Below are 22,374 nucleotides of genomic sequence, written 5' to 3'. Positions count from 1 at the left end.
TCAGTGCGCATAATCCCAGACTTTCGGTCATGCACACTATGAAGCCGGGTGTACGCGTCCTGACTTCAAAGTAGTGTAGGGCGCATGACCGAAAGAACGGGATCATGCGCACTTAGCTGAAGTCCAACGATGGCAGCAGAAAGGTGAGTGCGAACATCTTCTGATGCTACACATTCATTGGCGTGCTTACATGCTAAGGGGGCCGACTAGCCAAGGGAACTGGCCACTACTACAGGATGTGATTGTTAGGCAGGGATTAGCAACATGCACCTAGAACTGCTCGTGGTTCTCAGTGCATATTACACCTGACAGGTTCCCTTTAATGTTGCAAGTTTAATAAATGATTATTTTTGGCTCTTTTACAACTTATAAAATGTTTGGAAAACACTGCTGGGCATAATAATTGGGAACAGTGAATTGAGTCATTTTACAACAACCATTCAGGAAAATCCCAGAAAAATAAAAATTAGCACAATTTGGAACATGGTATAAAAGTGGCAGACATCTGTATTTTTTTTTTCCCATAAAAAAAAAAAAAAAAAAAAAAGCTGGAGGAAAAAAATAAAATAAATAGAATATATTATATATATATATCTATCTATATATCTATATATATATATATATACACATATACACACACACATATATATATATATATATATATACATATACATACACACACACACACGTTATACATGTATACATACGCACACAGTATACATATGACACACACACACACACACACTATATATACACATATCTAGCTCTCTATCTTAATATAATATTAGATATATAGCCATATATCTCCCAGCATCTGGCCTGTTGTATTTTACATGGCTCATAATGAACTGAGCCATTAGCAATTAAGAAATCAATATTTAGCACAAGGATTACACTAAATTATTAATTTACAACATCACTAACATCATTTAGTTTGTTAAAAGATTTTTGTTTAGTTGCATTTCCAGTTGAAAACAATAATGAACAAGGGCCAATTACATAAAGTAGAAATCAATGGCTTATACGTCTTACAGTGGCCAATCCGATGTAACCCACAGTTCAAACCACTCAAGTCCATGGGGTGTGATGGAAATCTGTAGAATAGTAAGATGCAGCTACAGCTCCATAATCATAGATGTTCGTATGCAGAGCTGTCCTCTTGATATTATTATGTCTCTAGGGTAAAAATGGAAAAAAATAGGTTTGAAGTTTCCATCAAAATCCTTTGTTCTAAGTGGCTTACTCTACTCTCCCTATAGAGATCACATGAACCATACCGTCCGTGGGCTGTACGTGTTTTTCACAGATCTCATACAGTTCTATTTGCCCTCGTCATCATTGCTGGTAGAAAAAAAAATGGACATTATCTGTGTGGTTCTGGGTAGTTTTCTAGGATGGAGAATACACATGTCAACAGCCCCATATGTTCTAATGGGTATGTGTAGTATCCATCAAGAAAACAAATGCCTCACGTAGCAGAAAGATGTACATTGGAAGAAGGCCTAAAGCTGGGTTCACAAGACCGTATTTTCCCTATCATAGAAAAACTATCTGATTATGCCGATCAGGGTCTTATCCACTGACTGACACAGACAGAAATCAGCCCCTGTGCAAGAACAGTATATGGGCCCCTTTCAGCCCAAGAACTCATCAAAATTTACAATTCCACCTGTTTTGGAAGTAGAAATGGGCCCCTCAACCTCTTGGGCCCAGTGTGGTTGCACGAATGATATGTCCGCGCCTAGTCTTTTCAATCACATAGTCTTGAATGGCCCAGTGACACTGATTTTCAGAGGCAAATCATGCATGCTGTGACTTTATTTCCCTCGGACCACTCGTGTGTGCGCATGTGTGTGTATGTGTATATATTTATAATATACTAGCTGTAGTACCTGGGATAGTAACTGTCTCTCTGTCTCTCTCCCAGTCTCTGTCGGTGTGTCGCTGTCGGTCTGCCTCTTTCCACGGTCTGCCTCTGTCTCTGGCTCTCTTTATCAGTCTGTCCACCGACATCTTATGATCTCACACATAAGCTTCTTATACTAACAGTTTATTTTGTTTCTATAGCAACCACTGACAGTTGCTTTAGCTCGCAGCTCCATTCAGTTTAATGGAGGCAGGATTTTGGAGAGTAACTTTAAAGCGTGGGGGTAAATTTCCCCATCAAAACATAGTCTATGACGTTCCCTGAGTCACAGGGAGTGTCTGTGCATAATTTTGTGATTGTAAATGCGATGGTGCGGATTCCTTTAGTGGACATACACACACATACATACACTGAGCTTTATATATTTTCTTATATACACACAAACATTTTATATATATGGAATGTTGCGGTGCTCCATACAGACCAAATGCTATGTTTTTATACTGGAACAAACCCTCCGGGGTGGAAAATGGCTTATTTTCCTTGGCCCTATTTGTTAATATCACTTTAAAGATCCAGTCGTTATGTATCTGTCACTACGTGGTTTGTCAATTAACTTATCAGCCCTGGGCATGGGATAGGCGTCAAATTTAGAGACTTCATTCAACTTCCTGAAAACATTGCAGAGCTGCCAGGTGCCATTTGGTTTGGGGATCAAGACAACAGGGTTGGACCATTCACTTCAGGATTCCAGTCACCCCCAAGTCCAGCATCAGTTTGACTACAGTTGATATTGTTTCTCTGCGTGCGTCTGGTATTCTATAAAGGTCTGAGGTTTACTTTCTTACCCGGTTCAGTTATTAGATCATGTTTATCAAATGGGTACTCCCAGGTAGGTCAGAGGACTTAGTTTTGTTCGTCTTGAGGAATTGTTTTGCTTCCTTTTGTTGGGCCGTCGAAAAGGGTCTCTCCTGTTTTCACTGCGGGAACAGTCTGTGGTGACATACTATTCTTAAGAGCGATGGCACTCAATGACTCCCAGTCCTTCCACAGTTTAATTACCTTTACATGATATAGCTGGTACAGTTTACGTCTTCCTGGTTGATGTACCGTATAATTTAATTCCCCGACCTTTTCTATTGCCCCATAGGGACCGTGCCACTCCATCAAAAACTTACTATGGTTGACTCTAAGAAATAGATTATCCAGTGGGTTGAAGTTTCTGATTTTGGCTCCTCTGTTATAAACCCAACTTTGGGCCTCTTGTGTCTTCTACATGTGTTCTCTGACAGTCTTGCATTCGAGCCACGTGTTCAATAACACTTCTATATGGGGTGGCCTCAGTTTCCCAGGTTTCCTTTACTATGTCTATCAGACCCCACAGATGCCTCCCATACACCAACTCAAAAGGCGAGAAACCTGTACATGCCTGCAGCACTTCAGTTATGTAACAGAATCCCAATCACATCTGTCCTTTTCCACTACCTTTTTTAGCATGTGTTTAAGTGTCTTATTGAACCTCTCAACTAGCCCATCTGTTTGTGGATGATAAATAGAGGTATGTATGTGCGCCATTTTCTCCCTCATTACCCTTAACATGAAGGGTCTGCTTTGTTCAGAAAGGATTTCCTTCGGAATCCCCGTTGGAAAGAACATAAAAAATAAGTCTCGGGTGATACTCTTAGAAGCGGTATTTATCATAGGCACTTCAGGATAGTGTGTGGCATAGTTTTCCATGACCAGAATATATTGGTGTCCCTGAGCTAACTTTACAATGGGCCCCACTAGATCCATCCCAATCCTCTTAAAGGGTACTTCAATGATGGGAAGGGGTATTAGCGGTCTGTGAAAATGGGTCACAGGTGCAGTTATCTGGCACAAAGGGCAAGATTTACAATAGTTCCACAACTTCTTTGTACAGTCCGATCCAGAAGAACCTCTGGAGAATACTCTCCTGGGTCTTGTTGGTTCCCAGGTGTCCCCCTAGAGGATGACTATGGGCCAGATCAAGCAACTTGTGCCAATATGTCTTAGGGACTAGTAATTGCTCAACGACCTCCAGATATTTGACAACTCTATATAAAGAGATCATTAGGTATAGCTAAATGGGGAAACTGTTGGTCTTCCCCTGGACACTTGGCAACGTCTTTGATGATGATGATGGCCACGTTCTCCCTTGCATATCGAGGAGTGTCATCTTTTAATTGTGCCATACAAAACTTCTCTTGTGTTTACTCTATCTCCAGTAAAACGGGGTAAAGTAGGGAGAATTTCGTCTTCTTCAGCCTAGACGTGCAAAGGAGAATTCTCCCACTCTTCCCAGGGGATGGTACTGACATGAGCTTCCTGAGAAGTCTGCTGATCTCCTTCAGCTTCTATACCTTTCCCCCAAAGCTTCCAAAACAAGGGAAAATCCCACCCAAAATTATGCTATGCATACAGATTTTTACCACCCCCACTTCATAGTCTACCTCCCTGAGACGTTTCTATTTTCACGAGGACCACAGGATAAGTTTTGGTGTCACCATTGATGCATACCACACTTATGAACCAGTTGGGTATACAAACTCCAGGTATGAGGCTATTATGTATTAGTTACAAGACCACCTGAAACTAGTAGGATCATGAAAGGATGTCAATTAAGCCTTATATTACACACTTGTGGCCACACAGGATGAAGCTGCAAACAGGGACTGGTTCCGGCTGACATCACATTCCTTAGCCTCTGGGGCCAATCGGCACTATGCCAAGACATGATCAAATTCCTGGCACCACCGACATTGGACCCGGTTGGATTTTTTGTTTTAAACGTAAAGTCCCTACTTGAGCACGGATTCTACCTGTTCGTACCTTCCACCACCCTGTTTGGTGGTAAGTCTCCTACTGCAAGTGGGTCAATGGCTACCTATGACAGACAGGTGGGAGGGAGCATCCTGGAGATTTCCCACTGTGGCAACAAATCTCTCTAACAACTCTACTAGATTGTCTGCATTTCAGGGGTCACCATGACCTTCCCAGAACTGCATTTTACTGGGAAGAGCCTGGAAAAAAGTTCAGCTACCAGCCTGTCCACAATCTGCACTGGCGTGCAGACACTGGGCTCCAGCCACTGCTTTACCAGATGGAGAAAGTCAAACAATTGGGACCGGGAGATCTATCAGACTGTTACCCCCAAGCCTGGACCCTTCTGGCTTGCACACTGGCCAAAACCGCGACGGCGAGCAAGAATCTCAGCTTTTAGCCTAGCATAGTCCCGCACATCTTGCTCGCTATGGAGATAAGCTTTTTGAGATTCCCCTACCAGGTATAGCACAAGTACAACGACTCAGTCTTCTGCGAGGAGTTTCTGCCTTTGGGCTGCCCATTCAAAGATCGTGAAGAAAGTCTCCACATCATCATCTGGAGTAATTTTTTGGAGGGAGCGAAGTACCACCTTCCTAGCACCCCATGACACTGGGCCCCTGGTTGGTGTGGTCTCCCAGAGTGCCATAACCACCTCTTTCAACAACGCAATCTGCTCCAGCATTAGGCGGGTGATTTGCTCATGTGACTGGCGCTGCTTCTCCAAGGCTTGTTTCTGGGCCTGGACCAGAGTTATGTTGACTTCCTCCATAGTGCAGTCCTGGGACTGCCTAATATATATGGCGACTTCACCCAGGACATCAATATTACACTTCTAAGCTGAAAATCTTCAGGCGCCTGCGGACTCCCCCGTCAACACTCTTACGCCTCCAGGAGTCTTTGTGGACTCACCGATCCACAGCAAACAACACACTGCGATCCTCAACACATATTGGCAATATAGGGTGGCACATATCGTACTCTGACTCACGCTACCAGGGGCACTTGCGGGGCTTGATTCTCCAGTCACAGGTCTTTCTGTTTAGCGTCTAGGTCTAGCCTTCTCAGGAACTCACCATGTTACTCCTGCAGCTCACCACTCCTTTCTGATTTCTTTAATTTTTTATGTGCCTGTAATGAGACAACCTCCAGCTCAGGTGAGATGGCCGAGCCTCCCGTACCTCCAAACTAGAGTGAGTTGTGAGTCCTACTATCAAATCCTACTCACCACTCCCAAAAAAAAAAACAAAAAAAAAAAAAAAAAAAACAGCCCAACTTGCAGACCACTAGGGGTCAGACTGCGGAGATAGCCAGCCAGCTATCCATAGAACAGGCTTTGGACGCCAGGAAGCAGGCATGCCAAAGACCCAGTCTTGAATGAGGCAGAGTTGTATATGCTTGACCTCCACTTCATTCGTTAACTACAGGACTGCTGGAAATAGCGAAAGACGGTAGTCTGCATTATTCGGCAGTCCCATCGTCAATGAAAAGAGCGTAGGTCAAGCATGTGCACCTCCACTCCATTCATGGTGAAGAGGTACCATGTTCTGGGGTTCCAGAGCCCCATTCTAAGAATCATTTGAGGTGCCAGAGGTCAAATCCCAGAAAAAAAATCAGCAAGGTAAACGCCAATCCCATTGATAGGGGATATCATGGTATTTAGAGACTATTTAGAAAGCTGTTTAACTTTGCATTTGAGGAAAAAAAAAAATTCTGACTAACGTGTGTATAACCTTAAGAAACTAAGAATTTTGGAGGCACAATAGTAAGGTTAAACTAGAATACCGTAAATGATGTAGAATTACAGAGTGGCAGTAATTTGGCTGGTCCTACAATTTCAAAGACGTCAATATTATCAGCCCCTCTTCCGGTCTGTGTTATTAAAGGCCTAATAGTAATAAAAAAAAAAAATCCATTTTACAGGTAAATAAACTGAACACATTATTGACTTCATCTTTGCATCTATCTACAGAAAGAAGAGGGGGGTGGGGGGGGAGGATTTCTCTCCTTCATCCTGTGTGGCACACTGAACAGCAGGTGGGGATGACATTGACATGAGTGATCTTTATTTACCCATGACTGGTTAAACAGGGCCTCCGACACAGCCAGGGGGATCAAAGAGCAAAACATGGACAGGTTTCTTCTTATGGTTGCACCTAGAGAATATATTTTTTTTTCCAGGCTTCAGCAGTTCTGAATGCTGCATTTAGTCCCTTCCTATGTGACGTAAGATGATCAGCATTGAGCAATCTAGAAAGAAGGTGGTAAATCGCTTCATGCGCACATCACCAGGGATGACCCCAAAGTCATTTATCATAGTCAATTTTTTAAGTCAAACACTCCATCAACCATTTATACACATCCGAATGAGCATAAAATGTAATGTCACAGGCTACAGACAATTAGGGAACACTATTACCTTAAATATGAAACCTAGCAATAGGAAATTAATATAAACGACTATAAACACACACACATATATACGCACACATACAAAAAAATACAGCAGCACTGTGTAATCGCTAAGGTGAATGCAAACATTGAAAATATGACATTTAGAAAATCTAAAATTATAAAATGAAGGTTCTTGGTCTTTATTTTGGAAACTAGTTCCCTCAAGAAGTTCAGTGGTGTACCGAGAAGCATTAACCTACAAGTGATTGATGAAACTAACATTTAGATGTGAAAACAAAAATAAAATTTTGCCACGGTTTTAGAACCAAATTTAGAAATTTACAAGAGGGATAATAGGAGAGAATGGACAATATGTTATGAGGTTTTTAATGAGTGTGGCAGCAACCCATAAGTGGTATATATTTCCATCACACGGCGGGAGATCAGATGGGAAGGAGCGCTTCTTAGCGGTCACAAGGTGACTGTTCGGATAGCGGGGGACAGGGGCTCCTATGCTGTCCCTCACACTAAGGGACCCTAGGCTATTCCTAACCTCAGGGTTAATCCTGCTGGTGGAGATGCCAGAGTCCAGTTCCTGGCCTTGCTCCTGACCAGTACTACTCTGATACCTCCCTTTCACCAAGGAAGGCTGAGACAGGAGTGTGATGGAAAACATATCTTCAATGCTGGAGAGTAGAAGGGGTTAAAGTTGCGCCGTCGCCAAAGGATGAACAATTTTTTTGTTGATTTAGTGAAAGTTTAAATGCGGTGTTTTAGGCCCTGTGCGCACTAGCAAATGGAGTTTTCTTAAGAAAATTCCGCACCCTCTGAAAGATTACTGCACCTGCGGTAAAAAAAAACGCAGCAAACTGCACCCGAAAACCACATGCGGTTTTGCCGCCATTTTTCCGCAGGTTGTTCCCTGCAGTTTTTTACCATTATCTATGGCAAAAATCGAAGGTACTTGCGGAAAAGAAGTGACATGCACCTTTTTTCTTCTGCAGAAATTCTGCAGCAAAGCTGGTAGGGGTGCGCACAGCATTTTTTTTTTTACCATAGGATTTGCTGGGGAAGGACTGCAGAAAGGTTATGAACATTTTCTGCAGCAATACATGCGGCAAAAACCGCACCGTGCGCACAGGGCCTTAGTGCCGAAATGGGTTATCATGATTTTCCAGTTTATATATAGAGATTAGTGGTCCCCTAGACGTTCGGTTCAGTGGACTCATCCGGACTTTGGTTTGGGATCCGGACTTGACCTGAACCTCAATTGAAGTCACTAATTGGGCAGTTTGTGTTTCTGCCCACATGCAGCCAACCATAAACATACCAACTTCAGGGGTAGGGGGGCAGGGGTTTTCAAACATGTATTTATTTTCTTGGTGCACACTACACCCGATCACGCTGTTACCCCCAGTACGAGCGATGCGCGTGTGAGTTGTGATCATACGTGTTTTTGGTTGTTTTGGTTTTTTTTTTGTAAAGTCTGTGTTTGGTATGAGCACCGAACTTCGGATTCAGTCATCTCTATTTGTGTATTCTTTCTTTTTTTTTTTTCACATTTTATTTCACTTTTAATATTTTTTCACTTACCATACTTCAACTAAGGGGTGGCCGATCCTGCCAAAGTGGGTCCCCCTTTCAACCACTTGTATACCACTGTCCCAAATTACAGCAGTATTTAAGAGGTCAATTGGCCCTGAACGGTGTCAAACCTGGTCAGGGCGGATGCGCAGGGGTGTACGCTGTCACACCCGGGATTTTCAGCTTTGGAGTGGGGCTATTCTCTTATTCCCGATCACTGTTTTTAAACAGCAATGAGGGAATAAGGCCCCTGAACAATTATCGTTTAGAAGAGTATCGGTGGTCGTTAACACTAGAATTCCCAGAAATTTCGAGCTCCTCCCTGAAGTCCCAAAAGAGGGTCAAATGACATACAATAAACTGAATAGAACTAACTAGAAACTAAATGGTTAAACTCAATGGAAAACAACAACCTCCTGTGGTGCGACAGTAATGGCCTTAATTACAGAACAAAAGACGGTGATTATAGGATGTTAGCTAAAATCCTTCTGGTCATTCGACCCGTCTCTGGGTTCCAAAGGTAGAAATGTTCAATGACCCCTATCTGGGACTTCTAGTGTTAAAATGTTAAGTCTGGTAGCAGCTACATGTCTCATTTATTTTCTGGTCATCAGATATGATCAGTGTGGCAGCTTGATTGTTATCATACAGATGCTATAATTAGACAGCTGACAAACTGAAGAAAACTATAGAGTCACAGACGAGATCTAAGGCCCCTTGCCGACCTCTGTGTTTCAGGTACATGTGACATCAGGTTGTTTTTTTTTTTTTGTTTTGTTTTTTTTAAACACAAATGTCATGCGTACCCATGTTATTCTCTGGAGTTACTCACATGGACCGTGTGGCCACTCGTGGCCCTGCACACACACGCAGACATGTCCATTTTTTTCTCCAACAGCACGGGTGTCACACGAATCGCACAGTGATGTGCTTCGTGTGACACGGACCGGAGAAAACACGGGTCTTTTAAATAAAAAGATTTTCTATTTTCACCTGTATCCAGCGGTGTTTTCTTCTGCTCTGCTGCCTCCCGCTCCTGACCGCTACTCATTATACTCAATTATTATTCACTGCACTGAGGACCTGGAAGCCGGAGCATTGTGGGGACAGCATCGCTGGAGACAGGGGAGTATACAGCAAGCAGTGTGTGTGCAGTGACATCCAGGAGGTCATCAGAGTTTACAATGAACTCTGATGAACCCGTGAACTCTCTGTGGTGACACCCGCTGTAGTGTAGTCTGGGCAATGATAATACCAGATGATAAAGCCTTCACTATAAAAGGTGGCTTTACACACTGCAACATCGCAAACGACATCGCTGTAACGTCACCGGTTTTGTGACGTAATAGCGACCTCCCCAGCGACATTGCAGTGTGTGAAACACATCAGCGACCTGGCCCCTGCTGTGAAGTTGCTGATCGCTACAAATCGTTCAGGACCATTCTTTGGTCCTTTGTTTCCCGTTGTGCAGCATGATAGCTAGAAAGTCTCAGTGTGTAAAGGGGACTTAAATGTGCAGGCAGCAGGAGCCGGCTTCTGCGGACACTGGTAACCACGGTAAACATCGGGTAACCAAGAAGCCCTGTCCTTGGTTACCCGATATTTACCTTTGTTACCAGCCTCCGCCGCTCTCACTGCCTGTGCTGCCGGCTCCTGCTCCTTGCACGTGTAGCAGAGTACACATCGGGTAATTAACCCCATGTGTGCTGTAGCTAGGAGAGCAGGGAGCAGCGCTAAGCAGTGTGCGCAGCTCCTGCTCTGTGCACATGTAGCTGCAGCACACACCGGGTAATTAACCCGATGTGTACTGTAGCTAGGAGAGCAGGGAGCCAGCGCTAAGCAGTGTGCGCTGCTCCCTGCACGTGTAGCTGCGTGCGCTGGTAACCAACGTAAATATCGGGTTGGTTACCCGATATTTACCTTAGTTACCAAGCGCAGCATCGCTTCAGTGCGTCGCTGCTGGCTGGGGGCTGGTCACTGGTTGCTGGTGACAGCTCACCAGCAACCCGTGTAGCGATGCTCCAGCGATCCCTGCCAGGTCAGGTTGCTGGTGGGATCGCTGGAGCGTCTGACTGTGTGACCTCTCACCAGCAACCTCCTAGCAACTTACCAGCGATGCCTATCAGGTTGGGATCGCTGGTGGGATCGCTGAAAGTCTCAGTGTGTAAAGGGGCCTTAAGTAAACAACACCAGGCACGGTAATAAATGACACATCACTGAATTCTGTGTGTCAGCCTCTATCTCCTGCAGTGTTCAGATTACATAACAAAAGGCCCAGTCACACACAACGACTTACCAGCGATCCAGACGATGTGACCTGATAAGGATTGCTGGTGAGATGTCACACAGTCAGACCTTACCAACGAAGCAGTAACAATGAGCGACCTGTATAACCCTGTTAGGAGGTTGTTGGTAGGCGTCGAACACAGCGATGCGTCCTGCTCAGCAGGACAGTGCCTTTGAAGAAAATGGTCCAGACTATTCGGCAACGACTAGCGATCTCCCAGCAGGGGCCTGATCGCTGGTAGGTGTCACACATAAGATCGCTAACGGGATCGATACTGCCTCACAGAAACTGTGACTCAGCAACGATCTCGTTAGCAATCTCTGTGTGTGTGACGGGGCCTAAACCTTCTGACAGATACCCTTAATCATGGGCAGGCAAATATACTTCCTGGTAACCTCAGATTACACCGATATCCAACCATATTTTCTTAATTGCTGAGAAGTAATACGTTTAGAGACATTTATAGACGCTAACCCAAAAGCGTGGTTTACTGAAGTGGATTGCAGTTGATGAGTAGCCGGTCATTTCTTTGGGAGCTTCATTAATTTCTGAGCCAGTGCACTTAGTAATTTTTGGAGCACACTTAGACATTAATGTAGAAAGCCTTTCACATATGGCCACCTCTCTATTCCGGATAGAGCCCCACTCTTGGGTACCTGCATCTATGGATTTATTTACGGCACATCCTGTGGATATTCCATAAATGTTCTAAGATGGGCCAGCTTCTTTTGGCAGTGGATACGAAGCCATTTTAACCACAACATAGGTCACATGACCAACATTCCCGCTATACCGCAGGTCAATGTGGTCGCATTGCGACCAGCAAAATCATGTGACTGGAACAAGCAAAAGAATCAACAGGTTCAGACTTTTTTGCCCCTTGATTATTGCGGTCACAGTACTTTGGAAATTGTAATTAGACTCCATTAACGAACACTGTGCGGTGATGTAGCAGTTACATAAAGTGATTTTTGGCCACATGAGTTGTGCTGCAGTCAAAATCGGCATGTTGCCCTTGACATAAAGGTTTCCTTTAATTTCAAAGTTACTTTTATTTTTAGGATATCTGCTAAATGGTGGAAAAGAAAAACGCGTTTCGGCACGTAAATTATGCCATAATTTATGGATCCATGAATAAGGCATAATTTACTTGCCGAAACGCGTTGGATTTCTTTTCCACACATCAGCTCTGTTGGTGCCGATGTAGATGTATGTAAAATAAATTAAAGGTTTTTTCTTCCATCCTTGTCTAAGCTCGCTGGATTCTGTCTTTTTCTGAATTTACCAGCCCTACCACCACGATTAACTCTGGACTAAACAGTGGTGGTGAGCTGGCTTTTACTTTTTCTTGCTATATAACCGTGGTACATAGAATCCAATATTTTTTTCTTCTTCCCAACCATATTGAGGAAAACAACAAGTGGAGGTAAAGCACGTCCACTAAGACTTAACACTATTCTACAAGGTACAGATGTGGTTTCCTGCCGCCTAACACGCATTACCCATCCTATGATGCACATGTAGGAGAATATTTTAAGGACTGACTCCCTCTATGTGTAATGGTGACATCTGGTGTGTCACTTTATATTAAGTCAGAAATTAATATCTGGTTGCGCTGTTGGGCCTGAGAGCAAATCAGAGCACAAGGGTCTCAAAATTTACGCAGAACTGCAGTAGAGGATTTTACTGCCGTACAGAGAACATCAAGTGTCAAAACAGACAACAGCTTTTACGGCAATTTGGCTGTCAAAAATATGGAAGTGTGCCGCACTGTGGTCAATCATACCAGCACCCCAACATACCCCCGGACCATCGAATCTTTAATTTGAGCACAGTCTTCTCTTTATTAAGTAAAGATAAATAGGTATATCCATCTCAGACATCTATGGCATATTATCAGGAAGCTAGGGTACTCATCCATTACTGTAACTTCCATTAAAGTGATTGGAAGGAGACGTTCCCATTTGCGGCCACCACACCATTCATTCTCTGTCTACATATAGCACCTAGTAGATGTAAAAACTTGGCACTCAAGAGAAATGTGAATAGTGGTCTTTTATTGAGAAGAACTTGTAAGACCAGCACAAGCACAGACGTTTCGGTCAAAAACCTTCATCAGTGTGCGTGCAGGGGCTCCTCAGAAAGTATAGCAACTGGCGTAGTAAGGTATGACGCGGTGTCCGCATTGCCACATGGACAGCCTGACTACGCCAGTTGCTATACCTTCTGAGGACCCCCTGCATGCACACTGATGAAGGATTTTGACCAAAACGTCTGTGCTTGTGCTCGTCCTGCAAGTTCTTCTCAATAAAAGACCACTATTCACATTTATCTTGAGTGCCAAGTTTTTACATGTGAATAGTGGTCTTTTATTGAAAAGAACTTGTAAGACCAGCACAAGCACAGACGTTTCGGTCAAAAACCTTCATCAGTGTGCGTGCAGAGGCTCCTCAGAAAGTATAGCAACTGGCGTAGTCAGGCTGTCTATGTGGCGATGCGGACACCGCGTCATACCTTACTACGACAGTTGCCAAGTTGCTATACCTTCTGAGGAGCCCCTGCACGCACACTGATTAAGGTTTTTGACCGAAACGTCTGTGCTTGTGCTGGCCCTACAAGTTCTTCTCAATAAAAGACCACTATTCACATTTATCTTGAGTGCCACGTTTTTACATCTACTTGAGCCAGTTTTGTTCCCTACCTGAGCACCTCACCAGAAGTGCCGTGTGTACCAACTCTATACATATAGCACCTGGCAGCCACTTTATCAGGTAAGCTTGGGGGACCACGTTCTTGACAAAGGGACAGTTTCTGTAGTAATCAGATCAACTTGGTATACAATATAGATATGCCACAAATATAGGAGACCCGATTAATGCCTTCTATAGCTTATATTTCTGTGAAATAAGTATTATTACCCAAATATAAGGAAACCGTTGGAGGCCAACAGTATGCAGCCAGGTAACTGCTTCTAGCCAAGCTCTCACGTATAACTCACCAATACAAATCTTTCCAATAATTCCCAAACTTCCAGATAAACTTGCTAAGACAAAATTACATAAAACCAATAAGATATATATCAGGAGGATACTCATTACCTGCTCCTTTCCACCTTCCGAATGACATTGTGGTCAATATGTTCAACGACCAGCAAATAAAAGCCCGACAAGAGGAAGTGGCCAACTGATCAGTTAGAAGCCCTCAGATAAGGCGTACCGTTAGATAGTAATCACTTAATATCTAAAACTTGGAGACTGTCATCATACAGATATGTAAAGCATCCACATCCTACCCAAAGAGGCTCCAGCTCCTGAGCAGGCAAGCTTCTATATAAAACAAAAATCCTCTGCTAATGAATGGGGTATCCAGAAATGTACAGTATATGGGAACATGGTTATAGGTTTCTATTGAGCGCCTTAGGCCTAAGCCACACGGCGAGAAAAGCGGTGCGAGTGGAGTGCGATAAAACATCGCATTCCACTCGGACCAATTCTAGCCTGTGTGTCAGCGCACATGAGCGATTATTTTCTCAGCCCTAATCGGACCGAGAAAACAATCGCAGCATGCTGAGACTAATGCGAGACTCTTTTTCTCTCGCACCCATTCAAGTGAATGGGGCGAAAGGAAAATAATAAATAAATATATCGCACTGCACGTGCGGTACACCGGTGTACCACATGTGCAGAGCGAGAATCGCAATAGCTGCCTACGGAGGAGAGAGGGCGATAAATCCCTCCCTGCCCTCCTCAGAGCCGGCCCGCCTCTCCCCTCCGCAGCTAAGGTCCGCTCGCACAGTCGAACCGCAGTTGCAGGGATACTTGCATGGACACTCGGCTCCTCCAGAGCTGCCAGCGTGAGCAGAGTGTCATGCGAGCATCGCACTAGTGCCCAGTGTGGCCCAGGCCTTAAAAACACAACTGCATTGGTTTTTACAATGATTTAAGCATGTAAATCCAGCATTTCTGCACCCAAAACAAAGAAATAAGCATCAGGATGGGGACAGCAGTCCGAAGAAGGACAATTCTCGAGACCTCTGTCTCAACTGACAGAGGAGCTGCATTGTAAGCACATAGCGCTGAGATGATAGAGAACGGCAATGACAAGAGAAGAAATAGATTTTCTCCTCGGCTGACTAAGAACAAATTGGCTGAGTAAAAGATTTATTTACTTCTCCAGCAGCTCAGCAGTATGCGTGTTACGATACAACTTTGCCCTCAGTTGAGACATGTCTCAGAAGCTAGGCTTTTTCAAACTGCAGCCAGCCCTAACATGTGAGTAGGAACGGCTGCTATTTGAACTACATGACTGGGGTCATTTTATCACATTGTTTGAAAATGCCTTTAAAAAGGGAACCTGTCATCAGAAATTTAGCTACAAAGCTAAAAGTTCCCCCCTCTGCAGCTCCTGGGCTGCATTCTAGGAAGCTTCCTATAGTTCTTGTGGCCACTTTTATACCAAAATAAACACTTTGTAAACTTGTACCTTTTCTTATGCAAATTTCGTAAATCTTCCATGGGGGCGGGCTGCCTGGGGTCCGTTGCTGTCCTTCTGCCGATTTACGCCGCCACCAAATGCTGAATTTCAAAGCTCAGGACGCCGCCCCTGGGTGCCCGTGGTCCCGCGCATGCGCTGTTCCACTGTAGCGGTGCCGTGCACTGTGTGCACGTGTGACCGCTGGTGACGCGCTCGCTGGCCAGGTGACCGGACGTCACCTCTTTCCCATCCTGCTCAGCAGCAGGTGACGTCCGGTCATCTGGCCAGCTTGCGCATAACGCTGGAGTAATAGGGGAAAGTGCGGTCATGAGGTTATGGGCGGCACTTGCTGATGACACTCACAGCGCCGCCCATAACCTCGTGCCCGCGCAAAGCGTCACCAGCGGTCACACGTGCACACAGTGCACGGCACCGCTACAGTGGAACAGCGCATGCGCGGGACCACGGGCACCCAGGGGCGGCGTCCTGAGCTTTGAAATTCAGCATTCGGGGGCGGCGTAAATCGGCAGGAGGACAGCAACGGACCCCAGGCAGCCCGCCCCCATGGAAGATTTACGAAATTTGCATAAGAAAAGGTACAGGTTTACAAAGTGTTTATTTTGGTATAAAAGTGGCCACAAGAACTATAGGAAGCTTCCTAGAATGCAGCCCAGGAGCTGCAGAGGGGGGAACTTTTAGCTTTATAGCTAAATTTCTGATGACAGGTTCACTTTAACCCCTTAACGACGCATGCCTTACTATTTCCGGCATGGGTTGTCTCCTTGCCTTTCCCTGCACATGACAGCTGATCTGATCAGCCGACATATGCCTCTAACAGCTGCAAGGGAGTGCATTTATTATTAATGAGCAGCCCCGGAAGTAGTATTCGGCTACATGTGCACGCTTAAGTTTTGTTGTCACAAAAAACTGCATCTCTGAGACATGAAAACTGCACCAAAACCTGCACCTTGTCCCAGAGGGCCTGGAAAATTAAAAAAAAAAACAAAACAAAAAAAAAAACAAAAACACGCTTGTAATGATGGTGTGCTTTTCGCAATTGTGATTTGATGTGTTTTTTTTGTGAAAACTAGTGCTGGGCAGACTGAACTGTAAAGTCTGACCCCCGCTGGTTCAAAGGCACCCAAGTGCTGGATCCAGGTACTTGAGGAAGGGAGGGTCAGGGGGAGTAAAAATAAAGAAAAAAAAAAAAATAAGAAAGCGAGCTCGCTATACATACCAAGTCTCTGGCACAGCTGTAACTGCTCATGCGGCCGCTTCTTCTTCTTCCGGGGCCGCTCATTAGACTCATGCATATTCACCGCTTCCCCTGCCCACCGGCGTCTTTGGTTGCAGTCAGACAGCACCCCCAGCCTTTGTGACAGCCTGTCTAATGCTTCCAATCACAAATCCAGTGGGTGAATCTATAGCGTACAGTAAAAATAAATATAAAAAAAAAAAAAAATTGGAGTAGGGTCTGACCACATAATGATACCCAGAACAGATAAAGCATTTGGCTACAGGCTGCAGCCTCCAGCCGTGCGCTTATCTTAGCTGTGTGTCAAAATAGGAGGAACCGCATACAGCTTTTATTAATTTATTTAAATAAATAATTTAAAAAAAATCGGCGTGCGGTCCCCCCAATTTTGGTACCCAGCCAAGTTAAAGCCCGATAGCTGGGAGCTGGTATTCTCAGGCTGGGGAGACCCAGCTTAAAAATAGCAGCCTGCAGCCACACAGGATTGCGACAATCCCGGCACTTTACCCTGCTCTTCCCGACTGCGCTGGTACGGTGGCCATCGGGTAATATTAATTTTTGTTTTTATTCCACAACAGACTATTATAGGTCATCTCTGCCCCTCAGAATATAACTTATAACTGAACACATACAGGACTAAGATAACACTTTTTTTTTTTTTAAATTACCCAGGTGGCCGGATTTTTAATTACCTTAGTGGCCTTTTTTTTTTTTTTTTAATTACCCAGATCCGGACAGTTATTACCCGGAGTGTTTGAGAACTCCGTGCCCTGGATCGGTGCTATGTTACTGGAATGGATCTGGACTTCTACAGTCCAGGTTTGTCCTTCACTAATTGTTAGCTGTTAGGCTGCTTTCACACATCCGGCTTGAGCTCTGCGGCTCAATCCGGCTGTGCAAGCTATGCAACGGATGCGGTGAAAACACCGCATCCTTTGCATAAGTTTTTCCCATGCGGCCCGTCCGGTTTTTGCCGCTTGCGGCATGCTACTGAGCATGCGCAGTGGCAAAAAACGCATGCGGCGGCTGGATGCGGTTTTTGCCGCATCGCGCCGCATCCGGCCGTCATAGGCATGCATTGAAAAATGCGCCGCATCTGCCGAATGCGGCGCGATGCGGCTTTTTTTGCCGCACAAAAACACGTGCCAGGCAACGTTCCATCCGGCCGCCGCATCGGCTAAATCTGCCGCATGCGGCAAAAAAACGGATGGAACGCAAAGTTTTGCGGCACAATGCGGCACTAATTAAAGTCTATGCAGAAAAAAACGCAACCGGCAGCAAAAAAAAAAAAACGGTTGCGATTTTCCTGCAAAGTGACGGAGTGTGCCGCATTGCAGAAACCGGAGGTGTGAAAGCAGCCTGCGCCACTGAGTAGTTCCTCCTAGTGGACTGCCAAGTCCAGTGAAATGAGAGTTTACGCCGGCTTCACATCAGCGGTATTCTGCCACAATGCCGGATCCGTCAGAAATGTGGTACAGTTCAATACAGTTAAATGGCATCGCGACAATATAAGGTTACATGTGATCACATGTGGCCGCATGTGAACTTATCTTGCCGCAATGCCATTTAACTGTATTGAACTGTACCGCGTATCTGATGGTTCCGGCATTGTGGCAGAATACCGCTGATGTGCGTGCAGCCTAAGTAAATGGCTATTATGGTTACCGTATACTGAATCATTCACCCCTCCCAAAAAAAACAAAAACCATTGCAATCTCTTCAGCTTATTTTGCTGCATTTTCCCCTTCTCGGGTCCCTTTATAGATAGAGCTTTACTTCTGATGTTTTTCCTGTTGGCGGTATCTGTCAGTCTGAGCCAGTCCAATCATAGAGAGTTTCCAGAAATAAGTGTCTGAATTGTCAGATGAATGCTCCCTTTCACATACAGGATGGTTGGCACAGGGGAGATCTCGTCACCATTTTGGAGGATTATTTGCAGTTAGCATCAGGTTTCCTTTATGTCACTGCTGGCTTTAATGTAGAAAACATTTACACAACACAACGCAGGGGATGTGAAGCTTCGCCCTGAGGGTCAGTAATCCCAAACACAGCAGTGTCTTACGGGAGAAAGAATTTTATATTCAACTAAATAATGGAAAAAAGTAATATTTAACTTTTGCCAAATCTTTGCAGGACATCACTATTTTTACATTTCTTAAAAGTAGAACATATACAATATATATACATACATACACACACACACACACACACACACACACACATATACACATACATACATACATACATACACACGCAGTCATCACTTTTGGTGCTGCTCCTTCTGCGGACCCATTCACAAGAACAGTGAGTGAACCTTACTATATGACCTTTATTTTTCAGAATAGACACCTGTCAGTGCAGGTAAAAGGACGTCATGATAATAAAGCTGAGCCTTATCTACTTAGTACAGGTCACCATTGTGTATACAGGCGCCCATATGAGGCCGCGGTCAGACTACGCTCACTCCCAGCTCCTCCGTACAGTTTTCAGGGGGAATGCCATCAAGCAGCGGCTTATAGCCCTTGAAAACAAAAAGCATCAGGTGTGTAACCGCCCAGTCTTCTCTCCGAGCACAGTTCCTGCATGTGACGAGTCGGGAGGTGACCATACACAATCCTTTCTCCTATGTGTATTGTAGGTTTCCCGTATCACTCACCTTGCATAATTCTTGGCTTTTTGCCTGCGTTATTGATCTTGGCTTTAACATGTTGATTCTGACCTCAACCTTGTTCCTGGAAATCCCTCCTGCGCCATGCCCATGGCTATATTCTTAAAGTGAACTTGTCAAGTGCAATTTTTTTTTTTTGTTTTTTGTTTTTTTTTTTAAGATAAATACCTTGTAAAAACTCTCTGCACTTAAAAGGGGTTATCCGGCTTATTTTGCCTTTTTCTTGTCATTACACTATTGGGCTACATTGGGGCAGGTAAGTGAATAGTGACCACTTACCTGCCCTGCTGTCAGCCCCTCTCCCTGCTCAGAACGGTCATGTGACCGCTCCTGCTGGGATTTTGCGGCTTCCTGTGAGGTCAGAGTGACAAGTGTGGGAGCTTATGCTCGCCTTGTAGACGGGCATCACAGGAGATGCCATGTAGCTGGGCAGGTACAGCGTATGGCGTCCCTGCCCCCCTTCCCTCCACCCTCCCACACATCCCATAGTGCAGGTGTCTCACTGCCTGTACACTGCATGCAGCCCCCCTGCTGCTGGCGGCGCGCAGGCTAATGGCCCCCTTGCTGAACACTGCCTGTGCTGGGGGCCCATGCAGTCAGCGCTGCATATCAGACGACTGATTCACTGGCACCGCGCAGATGATAGCGCTGTATACAGCTATGATCATCCGCTGGCTAATCAGAGGCCAGCAGCGGATCATTGCAGTAGCTGTATACAGAGCTCGGCTCTGCAGAGCGCCCGGGAATATGTCATCTGATATAAAGCACTGTCAGCTGCAGCCTCTGATGCTGCTTGTGGCGTACAGGCCCCTTGCTGAACGCTGCCTCTGCAGGGGGCCGTGCAGTCAGCGCTTTATAACAGATGACAGATTCCCAGAGCTCTGTATACAGCTATGATCAGCTGCCAGCCAATCAGAGGTCAGCAGCAGATCACTGGATAAGTTGCATAGAGAGCGCGTCCTGCACAGCACCTGGAAATCAGTCCTCTGCTATAAAGCGCTGATTGCACTGCCCCGTGCAGAGGCTGCGGTCAGCAAGGAGGGTGCTGCGGCCGCAAGAGGCAGGACACCGAGGGAATGAGGACAGGTGAGAAAGATGTGTGTGTGTGTGTGTGTGTGTGTGTGTGTGTGTGTGTGTGTGTGTGTGTGTGTGTGTGTGTGAAGAATGACAGAATAGGGGGCAATTCTGCAAGATGGAGCATTACTACAAGAAGAGGATCCCAAGGGGACATAACTACAGGATGGGCACAAGGAAAGGGGACAATACTATATTATGGGGACAGGGATGGGCACATTACTACATTATATGTGCGGTGGATGTGAGGTGATTGCGCTGCACAGATTAGAGAAGCAGGATCACTACTCTGTACTACCAATGATTGGAAATACAGATCAGTGATATCCCTTATCTGTGACAGCACAATCACCTCACATCACATCCACTGCACATATAATGTAGTAATGTGCCCATGTTTGCTGGAGCGAGGAGACGTGAATGCTGGGGCAGAATACTGACAGCCAATGAGTATGCAGAGGGCGGGGCTGGACACTGAGGCCGGGTGGTGCCAGCTCTGACTGTGAAGTTTGGTACAAGAAGATGTTATGTTTGGTTGAGCTGTAGGTAAATAAAAAAAAAATGGCAGAAAAAAAAAAAAAAAAAAGGGAGAGTACGGTAACAAAAGTTAGAAAACAAAAAAAAAAAAAATGTAGGGAAGTTTTATATGACAATACAGCACAGATAAACCCCCCAAAATTTTTAAGCTAATGTCGGACAACTCTTTTCAAGAAATTCTGCTGCTTTCTCTGTTTTGCGCTACGTTGCTCCATTGCAGAGATATTCACGTTTGTTGCTGTTGGAGCCCAGTATGTGAAATCTTTACTTATAGTGCAACTTGGCGCTTCTTCAGAGATATTTCTCAGGGGTGTGGGCTTTTACCCCTCCCTCTTATACACTGCCAACCACGGCTCAGTAGTATCACAGACTGCTATAATGCTAGATCAGCTGCGGTTATGTGATTGTGGGTAGAAGTGCACCACCCAGAAAAGACTGTAGAAATGCCTAGTTGCATGATGAGCAGAGATTACACATAATGTGCTCCAAAAGTAACAAATGTGAATATTTCTTCAATGGAGCACAAAATGAAAAAAGTAGGGGAATCTTCTAGGGGCCTCAGTGACTGTGATTTTTACAAGATATGTACCTTCATTTTTTTGAGCACCTGACATCTCTTTAACTATGCCCCCTCTTCTTCATTTTGCAGCATCCTCTCCCACTGCTGATGACAGTGCTTGGGTTCATTTTGGACTAAGCTACTAGTGATGAGCGAGCGGGCTCCCCACTGCTCGCTAGTCAATCGAGCAGCAAAGTTTTAGAACGCTCAGGTTTCCCATTGGCTTCTATTATACTCTGTACTCTATTTGTGCCCGAGAGCCCGATGCTTGATTGAGTAATGGCCAGTGGTGAGCACGTTCGCTCATCATTAACTGCTACCAATATGTGATTGTCCTGGGACTGACACCTGGGGAAAGTCCACAATTTCTTACACGGTTAAAAGTGAAAAACCAGTGAAACCCTGAGACGTTCGGCCTCATTCACACGTTCATGTTTAAACACAAGTACGTGAAAAAAATGGTACTGGTCTCATCAGTGTGTCCGTTTTTAGGATTAGTGTGCCATCACGGATAAAGAAAATACATTCTAAAGTTTTTCCAATACTTAGTAATGTTAAACATGTACAGCACACAGATTGTGCTCAGATGCCATCCGGGTGCTGTATGTGTTTTTCACGGACCCATATTGTATTGGCCCTTAGCCTGAAAAAGGAAAAAAAAAACAAAAAAAACGGTTCATGAAAAATCATGGACACATGAATAGCATTGTAAGTTTTATTATGGGTATGTATGAATAGAAAACCGACACATGTACGTGCAACGCGGCCGTGTGAATGATGCCCAAGGCTCTGTTCACACTAGAAAAAAGGATTTTTCTCAAGATATTTCTCGAGT

General features: G+C 44.8%; 1 protein-coding gene across 3 annotated transcripts in view; it reads right to left on the bottom strand.

The window, feature by feature from the left end:
* Nucleotides 1-22,374, bottom strand: part of FNDC3A (fibronectin type III domain containing 3A) — a 356,645-nt gene that overhangs the window by 282,757 nt on the left and 51,514 nt on the right. The window contains exon 1 of one of the 3 annotated variants that reach the window (XM_075337267.1): nt 1,033-1,087. The exons of the other annotated variants lie outside the window; for them this stretch is intronic. The gene's annotated coding sequence lies outside the window, so the exon portion shown is untranslated. Of the gene's footprint in view, nt 1-1,032; nt 1,088-22,374 lie in introns of those variants that run through there. 3 annotated transcript variants of the gene reach the window in all.

Source organism: Anomaloglossus baeobatrachus, chromosome 2 (genome assembly GCF_048569485.1).
Source record: "Anomaloglossus baeobatrachus isolate aAnoBae1 chromosome 2, aAnoBae1.hap1, whole genome shotgun sequence".
Classification (NCBI taxonomy): domain Eukaryota; kingdom Metazoa; phylum Chordata; class Amphibia; order Anura; family Aromobatidae; genus Anomaloglossus; species Anomaloglossus baeobatrachus.
Note: the sequence above shows the minus strand (reverse complement) of the source record. Positions and strands in the feature narration are given on the sequence as shown.